Raw genomic sequence first — 12,967 nt, 5'->3', positions numbered from 1 at the left:
TAAAGGAAATCAACCCTGAAAATTCATTGGAAGGACTGATATTGAAGTTGAAGTCCCAATACCTTGGTCACCTGATGTGAAGAGCTGACTCATTGGAAAAGACCCTGATGCTGGGAAAGATTGAAGGCAGGAAGAGAAGGGGATGATAGAGGATGAGATGGTTGGATGGCATTAACAACTCAATGGACATGAGTTTGAGCAAGCTCCAGGAGATGGTGAAGGACAGGGAAGCCTGACATGCTGCAGTCCATGAGGTCACAAAGAGTTGGACTCAACTGAGTGACTGAACAACAACAAACAACAACCACACAACTAACTAAAAAAGAACAGGAGCTAAAACTGAGATACAGGTCAGCAGACTCCAACTGTAAAAGCTTTCATATCAGCATTCTGTCTTCTTAAGAAGCACTGAGTTAAGTAAAATGAAGAGAATCAGAAATGAAGTGTGTGGCAATAGCCAGTAGGAATCAACTGATCACATAAATAGATCTATAAGTATTAGAGATGCAATATCCTCTAAAAGAAAAAAACATAGTATAGACTTCAAAAACCATGATTAAACAAAAGAAAATTAAAATGCAATATTTCCTCAAGGGTAAAAGGCACTCAATTAATTCAATCAGATGATTGTTTCTTCTCTCCTGATATTTTTCATCAATGTATATAAAAGAAGAAAAGTAAACTTCAATTTCTAAAAGTATTAGAGAGTAATTAAAATTAACTTGACTATAATTCTTTGACATATTAAGGAAACTTTACCTCTTTTTACTCTATATTCCCAACAAAACAAAAGCATTCAACTTTTTTTTTTTTACAAAAGTCTGCTAAATACTTAATCCCCAATTTGTTTGTATGAAAAATAAATTCTGCCATGTAGTTTTGGAATAATTAATTCCCCAAATTAGCAAATATATGTTGAAAAAAATAGCAAATATTAAATTCAATCATCCGTTGCCTTAAATGATAGTCTTTGTAGAATCCTTCTCTCCCCTCCCAATCATCTGTAAAAGTTTTCAGCAATAAAATCTAAGATTATTTTGTAGAGGAGATGAAGAAAGTGTGAGGAAAGGAGCTGTTCCAGATTTTGGAACTGAACAAATCTAAATTTTTTCTTCAGCTCCAATATGGTGCCCTACTACTACTCATTCAACAGATTCTACAACAGACTGAGGATTTATGATGCAAGACTCAAAATAATTGAGCAGATGTTTCAGGAACATTGCTAATTTTGTCCTCTTCCCACACCTGAAGAAGTACCAAAAGTATTGGTTATCTCAGAAGCCATATAGCATTCTGGGGGGTAGTTTGCTTTAATTCCATATAAATTCATTCACTTTAATTCCATATAAATTCTATGAATGATTTTAAAAACCTATACAAAGTATTATGATAAGATCATCTGACACTTTATCAGTTAAAAACCCAAGGAATAGGCAATAATAGAATTGAAGGAAGAAGCTTCTATTTTTGTCTAGTTCTATTTTTGTCCCTCTCCTTAATGGATTGGGAATTTTTTGAGAGCAAGGACCACCCATGTCTTACTCTTTTTTGTATCCACAGCACCTGGTGCCTTGTAGATACCTGATGAATTCAATTCACAAAGATGTACATAGTTTCCTTTCAATAATTAGTGACATAATTTTGAGACTATCTCACTTTTATACTGATTAAGCTGAAAAACAGTCTTCTAAGAAAATGCATATAGTTAATTTCTCTTCTAATCCCAGGTTTTACATGAGGATAACTATGGATTAAATATGTATAGGAAAAGGCATTAGACCTTAAAGAGGCACATAGAATGTTAGTGCAGAACTCCAGATTGACAAAATTAGGTTTGTTATTTTATCCATTAAATAGTCTAAGCAGATTAATTGGAACCAGACGTGTGAAGATTCATAAGGTTTGTTTTAACATCAGTTATTTAAAAAGATTTACAGGTTACATTTGAGACATCTAAATAAACAGTTTAAAGAGAATGTAGAACTTGATAAAGTGTATATATAGGGAGAAATGCTATGAGGCTGGTTCCAGTTCTATAACCAGATATATCTCACGGTAAAACAGTACTAAATTCCAACTCTCTTGCTTAAAAATGTCAATTACTATGGATACATTTTATTTAGAAATTAAATATACCAAAACAAAGTTTGTTTTCCTAAAGAAACAAACATAGAGAGACTGTACACCCCTAAGCAATTATCTAATGGACACATCTTTGCTCATAGCATCTGCTATAAAAACATTCTGTCCAGGTAAAAAGCAAAAGGCTGTGACAATCTGCTTTTGGCAGAACTCAAATCAAAGGACATGTTTTTGTCAATTGAAGAATGCTGATTTTGGGGAATGAATGTCAGAAGTTTATTAACCCAAGTGTTATGGTTTCTATTTCTGTACTTTAATTTTACATAAAATCATGTGAAATTACCATTTTTAAGGCATATACACATACACATTGTATGTAAACAAAATAGATAAATATATCAATAGGAGTATGGTGTTCTAGAAAAGATACTTGAAAATAGCCAGTAATCACTTTTTTCAAGCCAATTCCAGTCTTATCATTATTCCACTATTAGATATATATGCCTAGCCAACAAATATAGATACTAGTACTTTAATATTTTTTGAATTGTCATTAACAGCTCTACTTCTTTCTTTTGACTGAACCCGGTTCCTCAGCAGTGAAAGCATGGAGTCCTAACTACTGAACCACCAGGGAATTCCTTAAATAACTCTACTTTTAAAGAGGCCTCGAGTGGGCAACATTGCCTATTACCTTTTGATGATACAGTGAAAAACCTTTATGAGTGTACACATGATAAAATATATATATATATATAATTTTAGTTAGGCTCAATTATTGAGTTTGTATGTGTTTAATATAATTTAATATATATGTGATATAGTCACATTATAATGTTATTCTACTTTATTATGTTTCAAACCAGTTGTCACACCTTTGGGAATAATGTCAAAAATACAAACTGCCAAGTTTAATATATATAATGAAGAAATACATAAATCATCAGAAACATACATGAACTCCCAACAGCCACATTCAAATTCTTTGTGTGTGTGTGTGTGTGTGTGTAACAGTTATTTGGGTGATTATTTGATCTTAATTCAATAGTTTTGTTTCTTAATTTTTTTCAACATTTTTACTATTTTAATATTGTTCCTCCTATTTAACTTTTAGCTAAACTACTGTTGACCTGGACAAATGAGTTTCTGATGTCTATCAGCAAGTATGAAAGCATAATTTCATTAAAGTTTATTATATATATGCTCAGGACTGAGAGAACATTATAAAATGAAGTTTGGCTAAAGTTCAACTGGGCATCAAATAGCACTGGCAAGAATTTTCTTAAACAGATGGTGTAAAATCTTACTAACACAATAGTGTATGCTTAACACAGGAACAATATCAGAAACAGATGTGCTGTAAATGACCAAAGTACCAAACAGAAACAATAAACATGGGATATATATTAAAAATGATGCCGTTGCCAAATGAAAAAGAAAGGGGGGAAAAAGGGTGAGCAAACGCATTTCCTTGTCAAATAAGAAATGCTACTGATATTTTTCCAGACCAAGGTTGGCATACAAATATTTTCCCTTTGGCTTCCTCTTATGCATTGGTATTAAACCTCTATCAGGGTGGCCAGAATTAAGAACATAAAATTTCATGCATGTTTTTAAAAAGTGATCACATAAAAAGGAAATAAGTTTTTGTATTAATCTCCAAAATTTAGATGGCATGCTGCAATTCACTGAGCTGCAAAGAGTCAGACACCACTTGGGGACTGAACAACAACAACAAAGCACCTCTATACATCACTTGGAACTGAAAATATTCTCATCAGCCCAGAAAAATCCCTCTCTCTCCCTCTCTCTCCCTCTTACACACACACACACCTTTTATTAGAGCTGTTATACAAGTGTTTGGCCAGTTATAAGTATTTGCTCATGTACTGCACAACAATCTTAAAAGTACCAAGGGCCTCTATGGCTGGCACAGAAACCAAAACCAAGTAGAAGAAATTCAAATCCCTAGAAACGCCTCCCTAAAGCCAAACCCACCCCTCCCAAATGTGGGTGAGTTCCAGGGCCTTGACCTGCCTGCCTAGAGGCCACTCCTGGAGAAAGAGCAGTACAGGACATAACACTCTGGTCTACATCTGTCTGGAGCCAGCCTGCACTCCCGACGTGGGCATTTCGAGCCTGACCACTTTACTGACCACTTCAGGCACACGTTGTTCTGACCTCGTCAGGCCCCCATGGCCTGGTGTATAGTAGGCTTGGCTTTTAGGTTTTCTCTCTTCTGTAACAGCTTTCAGTGAGATACCAAGATGTGCACTCTGGGGACTGCAAGGGTTGAAGAAGAATTACCTATTTATGGGCAGAGACAGTTGATGGGCAGAAGGGCTTGGGCCTTAAGTCTCCTCGGGCGCTGATTATTTTTTATACCCCCGGGAAAGAAAAGCCTTAACATCCTCTGGAATCCGGATGTGATTCCAGGAGACAAATGTTTCACATTTGAAACCCAAGGTTTCCGCCCACGGAAAAGGGAGCAAGGAGGGCAGGGCGGCGGTCAAACCCATCAGGGCGACCAGCCTAACTCAGAGCCTGGCCTGGGGTAGGCATTCCGGTGCTTGGAGCCGGGGCCACCCTCCTCCCACCTTCTCCAGGAGACTGGAGTAATGCTGTGGGGGTTCACGCTGGATGCTAGGGACTTCTTTGGGACTAGGATACGTCGCTGGGGCACTCGGCCTCACTCTTCTTCGCGGCGCATCGCCTCGGCGCCTCCCGGGGTGCACCGCGCGGCAGGGAATTGCGCGGCAAGGAACTTCCCAGCCTGCCCCGGGGCCGCCGACCGGCAGCGACCAAAGCCAAGGGGCTGGGAACCTCGCCCCGAACGCCGCGAGGACAAGCGGGGCTCCAATGGCCGTTCCGGAGAGGTCACCTCCGAAGGCAGGCGCCGGCCGAACCAACCCAGGCCGCTGCTGGAGGGGAAGGGCTTCAGCCCCTAGGGGCGTAGAGGTTTGGGGTTTCCAAGGAAATGCAACAATATTTATGACCTGGCGATGAGAAAGTGCTCTCCCAGCACGCGATCTATCTCCTCTCCCTCCTCGCTCCCCCGCAGCTTCCTACCCCTCTAGCCCTTCCTCCCCTTCCCACCCTGGCTCTGCTTCTGGGCCCTGACTAACAGACATCAGTCAGGTCCTTCAAGCCTCCCCTGCTGTCCCCCATTCCCGCAGCTCTTAAGAGAACTTAGGCTTCTAGGACTCCAGAGCAAGGGTGGAGCCACATGTCCAACCAGCCGGGAGGGAGGCCTTCATACCCGGCCAGGCTCACTCAATATCCTCTATGTATAGTACAGTGGTTAACACCTTGGAATTGGTTTGCATCTAGAATCCGTTGCAAATATGTCTTGAGAATTTGAGTCTCCTCTAAACTTCAGGCTTACCTCCTTGATGACTGAGGAATATGTGTGACAACATATGTTAAATATAGGGGATGCTAAACAATAAATGCTATTCTTTATTATGAGTATCTACATACATGCACATATTCCTCTCTAAAAATACAAAACATTTTTAGGAAAAAAGATATTTCAGCCTGGGTGGCGGTGGGGGCACAGTATAAAGAATGGAGAATTATGGCTTAATTTATTAACTAATTTTTTTTCTACGGTGACCTTTAAAAGACAGACATTCATGGACTGATCTAGACGTTTTGTAACGCGAGAGGTTTTCCCCACAATATCGCTAAAATTAATTATTGAAGCAGGGCAAAAGTATTTTGAAAGGAGGAAGACACCTTGAAAAGGCATTTATTTATAAAACGCCACAAGAAATCGTGCCTTCTGTTTTTGGTGACTGTGAAACCCCCAAAAATGATAAAGGCACACTAAGCACTGAGCAAGTCTAGGAGTTATTTCTGAAAGGTAGTAGATGCATAGGCACCCTTTAAAAACAAAACAAAACAAAATAAAACACGCTGCTCTGAGTGCCTCCAGGGGGTTGGGCGGCTATTCGAAGGAAATAAGATTATGCTCTTCTAAAGGAAGAAACTATGTTCTTCCCTGTGTTTCTTTGCCTGCATCAGCTGTGGCTAAATTTGCAAATCTTGGTGTGTCTGTCAAGAGACCCCAGTTTTCAAGATAAAACCCTAGGGCTTTTCTCTTAGTGTTGGTGTAAATTCCCAGTGCAGTAATCCCAGGCCAACAGATCTCTTTCAGCCCTTCAAGACCCTAGTCAAACAGTCCCCTGGGGCTACAGTTTCTGCTCCAGAGCTATCCTGGCTTGAGAGAAGTTGGGTCTGGAAAGAGAGGGAGCTGAGGCACCCAGGGCACACAATTATGACCTGGCAGGGCGTGGCGGGGGGGGGGGGTGCGGTTGTGGCACATGGATCTACCTAGCTTAAGATTATACACCATCACCTGTGCCTCCCCTCCACATTCTTCAGTAGTTTTGCAGGCTGTAAACAGGGTTGCATCTCTTTCCCAAGCCGGAGAGGCCTAACAGCACCACCATCTGGCTCTGACTGACCTCAGCTGCCATCCTGACTGTCCACCCCAGGCTCCCTTTTTGCCCTGGGGCAAGCCAAAACATAGATCAACTTAGGTCAGGCCAAAACACACAGCATTTCCATGTGTGCAGTCAAGAGTGGGCCCATGAAGGCCCATGGGCCTTCTTTGGGCTTCTGGGGTCCAATATGTTTCAATTCTTTGTCCCATTAGTGTCCTCACCTTTAACTGAGGCTCAGACCTCGGTAGTCTCTGAAGCACCCACAGTAGGTTTTCAGTTGCAAGCACTGAAAGCTGAAGGATGATCCAGAGGGGCCCAAATGAGCCATTTTAAGTCCCTCGCCCTAGAAGAAAAGTGGAGCCTGGCAAGTCCCTCAAATTAAATAGAATATCTATGCCCTTCCTTACCTTGTTCTTCTAAGGGATTAAAAGATTTGGGTCCTGGGCAAGAAGGTGCCACTGTAAAGAAACAGGAAGCTGGAACTAAGAATACATAAGGCATGAAACCCTCTGTACCTGCCAACACACACATTTGTAGTTTTTCATTCAAAAAGCCATCCTTTATTGCCCAGTGCCAACATACTGAACTAGGTTCTAGAGAGTCAGAACAGCACATGGCTCCTGCCTCCAGAGTGACAGAAGCCTGGAGCTGTCAAAGATCTGCTGGAGTCAATTTTATTCACCTGTTTCTCTAGGAGGGAAACTACTTGTAAAGACTTCTCCGGAGTAGTGGTGTTACAGGGTGCAGCGACATGACTGCACAGCTGGAGCTGGGCACCGAGGCTTCTGTAGACTCCGGAGACTCAGTGACCCGAACTTTGGTCAAAGTGTCCAGAGGAAAGTTCAGGAAGTGAGTGCCCGCCGACCTTTACACTGCAGGAGGTACGGAGAGCACTGGTCATTTATTCAATCCAGGTTTCGACCCACTCGCTTATGATTAGTCATCGGATTCTGTAATTTGCAAAGGAAAGGAGAAAATTTTTACCACCTATTTAAAAGCTCAACTCTTTTACCCCTGTGGTCAGCTTATTTGACACTCCAAATTATTCATTCTGTGCTTTTAAACCTCGCACCGGGAAGAATAGAAGGAAGGGGGCGCTCTTTCCCACTGGATACCGGATTCCCGGCAGTGTCAACTCGGCAGGAAGCCGGCGGGGGCAAAGCGCTGACAGCTGGACCACCTGTGCTGGAGCCGCAACCCAGGTCAACTGAACTATGTAAAAAACCGTCTCCAGTTGGGGTAAATGAATCCACTGATTAAACGCGTCCTTTTCTGAGCTCACCTCAAGGACAACATCGCGGAATGGTTAGGAGGCGGGCTTTTAAAAAAGAAGGAAAGTCGGCCTCAGCGTTCGGTGTCTGGGTTCGAATTCTGACTCAACCTGGTAAAGTGGCCTTTGGCAAGTTATTGAAGAATGGTTATGCTCCTCAGCTCCTTTTGACAAAAAGCAACAGCTATGAATATTGCTACTTTAACAATATTCAGAAGTTCTGCAAACTGACAGAAGGCAGGGTGCCAATCATTTACATGCGCCAGATTAACCCCCAAATAGAGCAGTGGGAGGAAAAGTTATTCACATGCCTACTTGGGCTGAGATGCCCTGATGAGAGGTGGCTGGCAGCTGTGAGTTCTTCTTCAGAGCCCCGGCAGCACTGGGAGGCTCCTTCAGCATTAGAATCCTAGCAGGTGAACTACTCAAAATGGCCAACTGGAATCACAGTCGGTGGCTTAGGAGCATGGCCTGAACCCTTCACCTGGGGAATTAAGCCATTGGTGAAACCTCGCATCTAGACAGCTATTGGGTGACAAAGGAGGAGGAGGGAGGAGTAGAAGAAGATTACATTCATTGAGAAGCTACTGTATATCTGTTGGTGAAAATATTTCAACATCATTAGTGCTGTCGTCCCCATTTGATTAACTTCAAAAACTGTGCTCTTAATATAACATGTAGCTCTTAAACCCTGATCTCCCATGAAGGCAGGCAGGCAAGCAGACAGGAGAGGAGGAAGGGAGGAAGGAAGAAAGGGAGGAGGGAGAAAGCACTGCGATATTTACCAGAGCCAGTCTCCTCTAGAAGAAATCCTTATAGAAGGTTATTTAACATGAAAAATTATGGTTCAAGATTATTCTGCAGGCTTCTTTCAAATTATCATTTCACAAGTTACATCGGATAAGTAACAATGGGACATGTAAATGTTGGGGGGGGGGTAGAAACCTCGACACTGAGGTTGCAGGGTGACACTTCATGGACTTGTTGGGTGCACCCACGCTAACAACGGAGCTGCAAGTTCTTATCAAAACAGGATCGAAGCCTGCAAATGGGAGGCTTACACAGCTCCCTGCCACCACCCCCCCCTCGACCCAGGAAATGCCGTCAGGGACCCAGGATTTTGCACTGGGATGAAGTTTGGCTCTCCTGCCTCCCTTGCTGGGTTTTTGTTAACTCTCAGGGATCCCTGGAGAACAGGGGGTGAGGGGAGTGGATGAGGGGAAGCCTGCGTCCTCTTTCTAGATGAGTGAGCTCCGAGCTAGATCAGCTCGGTGGCCTCGGATGTGTAATAAAAAGCTGGGGAGAAAGGACTTAGTTGTTATTTCTCTCAAACTCCTAGTTTGGCTTTTACAGAGCTGTGCGGGCAGAGGTCTGTAGAAACAGATTAGAATCGGGTTTCCACTGGTCCTGCCCTATTGCTTATTCTGAACGATAAAATGCATATAAAATCAGCAGCTCCAAGCCACAAGCGTGCTTAAGACGAAATTGTCGGCTTGGAAATGTCACAACGAGTAAAGGATGTAGTGGACTTCTGCACTTTGTGCAGTAGCATTTAGCCCGGGAGCGTCCCAGACAGCGCCCGGCCTAATTTCGGGCTGCATACGACTTCTAATTCTTTCCCATCTGGGAGAAACGGTACCGCTATCTCCTGTCGCAGCGGACCGCGCAAGTTTACTTGAGCTCAGGCGGGAAAGCTCGAGGAGGGGATGAGCGCACCGTCTGGAAAGGAACACGGAATCTACACAAACAATCCTTTCGGTCGCGGAACTCGGTTTTTAGTTGGTGGGTTTCTAGACCCACTGGTGACAAGTGGCCCCAGCCGGCTCACCCGACAGCAGTTGGCGTAACAGACTGCCAACGGGGCCGAAGAGGAGGCCGGGTCTGCGCGCCGTGATTCCCGGCTGTCCAGTGCACACCAAGCTAGCCTCCCGGGGAAGACCCTCCAGCCTCGGCCTTGGCCCGCAGTGGGGGAGAGATCGGTGGGTCTCAGACGGAGGCTCTCGCCACCATTGGGCGACCTCCGCTGGCATGAATAAACGCGCCCTTTCCTTTCCCTCGGAAACTGGGTGACAAGGTCTGGAAAGGAGCCTGGGACCGGTAAGTCCCAAGGTGAGAGCATTTCCCCGCTCAGCTCTCTCTGAGGGGTCACGGGGCTTCCTGGGTAATTTGGGGGCGGGGGCAGGGCAAAACAACAAAAAACTCTGGAAGCTATTTCCATCAGTCCTTTTCCAGATCAATATTAATAATGGTCAGACGAAGTGGTCAAAAATCAAAGGATACTCTGAATCAAGTGTGACCTCCGCAGTTTCAGAGGGCTCTTGGCTGAGCGCTAGGAGTAAAGAGGTCACTACAAGAATCACCCAGAAGCAGTGCCTTCTTACCGCTCAGAGGTCTTTCGCCCTCCACCCTCCGACCGTCCTCTCGCCGATCCCTGGCGCGGATACCTAGGGGTAGGGGTGTGGTCAGCGAGAGCCGCCGGCCCGGGAAGATGCAGGGCCCCAGTCGCTGGTACTGGCCCTGTGCCTTCGAGCCCGGGAGTCCTGGACGCGTCTCGTTTGACTGTGTTTTCGTCCGTGTCGCAGCAGTGTCTCCCCCATGTCTACACAAGTCTGACTCGAGCGCGTGGAAGGCTGGTGGGAGGGCTAAGAGCCGGGGCGGTAGCGGATTCAGGAAGCGAGATTCCGAAGATTGCCTGAGTACCGCGAAAACTCCAGGTTAAGTTTTCTCAAACATATGGTTACTCACCGCGAGGAGCTCAAAGGCAAAAGGTTCAATAGTCAAGTTGGTGGGGACTTTCCTTACTTAAAGTAATAATTTGCTAATTCGGATCTATTGCTTTTAAATATCGAGTTCCAGAGACCTCTGTCAATGCAGGCTTAATTCCATCCCACTGATGAAGGATGTTTATAAACGGCTCCTGTGGTGCAAGCCGAGTGTGAAAATATCAGTTTTATGCCTTTTGATAAGAATTACCGAGGTGGAAGGCTTATTAGGCGATTACAAATTTCGCAGCTGCTCGGAGCCCAATTAGGCAGCTCTTCGCGGTGAGTGGAAGCTGTAGGGGTCAGGGCGGGTTGGTGTTCCCGCTCTCCAGCCATGGACCTCCAATCAAGGCCTGGCTCAACCCAGACCCCTGCCCTGAACCCCTCGAGCTTTAGGGGGACACACCCTGCACCTCCCAACTAGCGGAGCGCCCCAAAGCCTGGGGCAGGAGGCACTCCCAAGTCTCTGGCTTTCTTTCTCCCAACCTTGCAAAGAGCCCTATCCGTCAAGGCTGTTGGTTGGGTGTTGGTTGCCCCCTAGGTGGGCTTAGGTACCCGGTTTTCATTTAAGAAGAGGTGGGCATTCCAGAAATTTCAAGGTAGTAGGCAGGAATCGCTCCAACTCGGCGATTCCTTACCCACCTGCAGACACACAAGATGATGTTTTTTTGGTCTATCCTTATTCGCGACCAAAATTGGTCTCAGTTGGGGTCGGAGCTAAAAACCCTCATTCCATAGACAAAAAGAGTCCTGACTTTTAGCACAAGCACCTAAGGTAGGAAGGGGTACTCTGCGAAGCATCAGGCGAACTCTTCCATTGTCTGAGCCGAGGAGAAGCCTGGGTAAGAAGTGTGACGAGAGCTCCAAGAAGTTGGGGCCACTGTGCAGGAAAGACCCCCTGCTCGCCCTCGACTGGGGATCACAAGGTGGTTGGGCCCTGGACGAGAAGGACGCTCAGCCTTGACATTCACAGCAAACACCTGCGCATCACTCGCCTCCTCCCACCTCCACGCACGACCCCCGACCGAAGGCCTATACCACCTGGGACACAAATAAATTCACCACCCGGAGGCCTACTGAGCAAGGCTGGGTGCGAGCAATTACCCCGTGGGAAAGGTAGGTGTCCTGCCGGGCTCCAGGAGTAAAGCGGACGCCAGACCAGTCTTTTAGGTCTTCTTATGTCTGACGATCATTCTTCTTGTCCAAACCCAGAAGCCTCTAAAAACGAATCATTTCCTCCACTTATGCAGAGATAGGAGCTCTTAGATCAAGATTAGTATTTTGAAAACCTGATTGAGAGCCGCCTGATTAGGCGAGGGTGGGTGGAAAGACCGCATGAACGCCCGCGCCCCCGCCCTAACTTCCCAAGACAGCTCCAGCGCTCCCCGAATCTCCAAATGATCCCCGCGATTTATTCTCCCGGATGGTAGCCAAACAGTACCCCAGATTCATTTTGCAGACCCTTAACAAGTAGAGACTGTAACTAAATAGCCGAATTCGGTCTTTATTTTTAATTCCACTTTCAGTTCTGCTCTATACACGGCCTGATAGTCAACATTATGCAGGACTCTCTCCATTTAGAAGAGCTATCTCGAGACTGATGCTATTTCATGGAAAATGCATTATGTGGATTTTTCCAAAAACACTAATTTTGGCCCTGGATGAAAAACACAAGTTTTTCTGTTCTCCAAGCACAAGTTAGCTTTTCGAGAAGTCGGTCCACCCCAAGCCTTCAATTTTGTCCCCTTCCCCCGCACCTCCGTAAATTTAAAGGAGAGCTCCCAGAGAGGACCGGCAGGGGGATAGCTAATATTAACGTGGGCGCAGCTTCATGTAAAGAAAACAATGGCGTTAGGAAAATGCTCTAGAGACCCTCGTGTTTATGGGAGAAAAATGTAATGGAGGAAAAACTAAATTTGCAGTCGATGCTCCGTCTCAGGCTGTTACATGGGCGCATTTTATCACCGGCAAGTCTATCTCTGCCCATTGTCCTCCCTCTAGCCTGCTGCTGTAGAGTCTGGGTGGGAACGCCTCGATCTTCCTCTTCTAGACAATAAGGCAAGGAGATAATATTATAAATATATATCTTATTGAAGCAACATTATATGATTTTGTTAAAGGCCTTTAAGAAACAGAGACTCCTAGATAGTCTTATATTACTGTTTCAGAGGCTTGCTTTGTTTTGTTTCTTAAAAGGGGGAAATTCGAAATAAAAATTGTTAGTCTTATCAAATTCCTCTTTACACACTACATAATGAAGTAAAATGTATACCATAAAGAAGTTTTTTAAACAAACACACCCTCCAATTCTAATCAAAATTACCAGTATTCTGAGGACCACCCCCCAAATCCGCAGCCAAAATTTGAGGCAGAAGCTGGCCGTTTTCAGGGCTTCAGTGTTGCCC

This window comes from Bos taurus, chromosome 3 (assembly GCF_002263795.3).
Source record: "Bos taurus isolate L1 Dominette 01449 registration number 42190680 breed Hereford chromosome 3, ARS-UCD2.0, whole genome shotgun sequence".
NCBI classification, from domain to species: Eukaryota; Metazoa; Chordata; class Mammalia; order Artiodactyla; family Bovidae; genus Bos; species Bos taurus.
This window is presented reverse-complemented; position numbering follows the sequence as displayed.